Here is an 878-nt window from a genome sequence, read left to right as displayed (position 1 = left end):
TAAGACATAATTTAACCCCAACAACACTGACTTTTACAAATACTGTTCAGCTGCAGTGACAATATCTGGCATTAGTGGCTGTTGGAGTTGTTCTTCTATTTTTTTCACTGCACAAGAGTGAAATTTGCGACCCAGCAGTGAGTAACATCAACACCTGTCAGAGTTGTTTCAGCCTCCAGTGTTCACCAGTAATTACTCAATACAGTGTGACCAAACATTTCAGTCTCCCTCAATGAGAGCTGACTTGTCACAGCACAAGAGTAAAAGATCAACACGTATTAGTATGAAACAAACACTCCCTGGAGTTAAACAGCCTACTGTGTTCACTTTAAATGACATCATACAGTGTTGGGGAGTGTTCATGTTTTACTCTGTACACCAGGGCAGCAGTTAATTTAACACCGATTCTGAATGAGACCAAATAGGCTGGGAAGTTAAGTTTAACTCTTTAATTGTGTCAAATGTACTATGGACATTGCTATAAAAGCCGGACACCAAAACAAGACTTTCACAGCTATCGACTTGCAGAAGATTCTCCAGACCTACAGAAGACACAAAGCTTCTCGGCAAACAGCTACTGCAGAAAAGTAGGAACCTCCACACAGGTTTAGAGCAGCACAATCCACAACAGTACCAACAATAGTATTAACCATCAACTGTTTCTTGTCTGTAGTATCTTTCCTTGCTGACACAATGTCCCAACGAGACAACCCAAAGCCCAGAAGAGGGTTTGGCGGCGCTCCTTACCGTGGAGGCAACAACACACAGAGGAGAACGGACCACGCTTGTCTACCAGGACATCAACGTTAAACTGAAGGACACAATTGAAGTCTTGGAGCAACAAGTAAAAGAGCTCCAAGAAGAAAAGGCACTTCTGG

Source organism: Stegastes partitus, unplaced genomic scaffold (assembly GCF_000690725.1).
Source record: "Stegastes partitus isolate 25-593 unplaced genomic scaffold, Stegastes_partitus-1.0.2 Scaffold673, whole genome shotgun sequence".
Classification (NCBI taxonomy): domain Eukaryota; kingdom Metazoa; phylum Chordata; class Actinopteri; family Pomacentridae; genus Stegastes; species Stegastes partitus.
Note: the sequence above shows the minus strand (reverse complement) of the source record.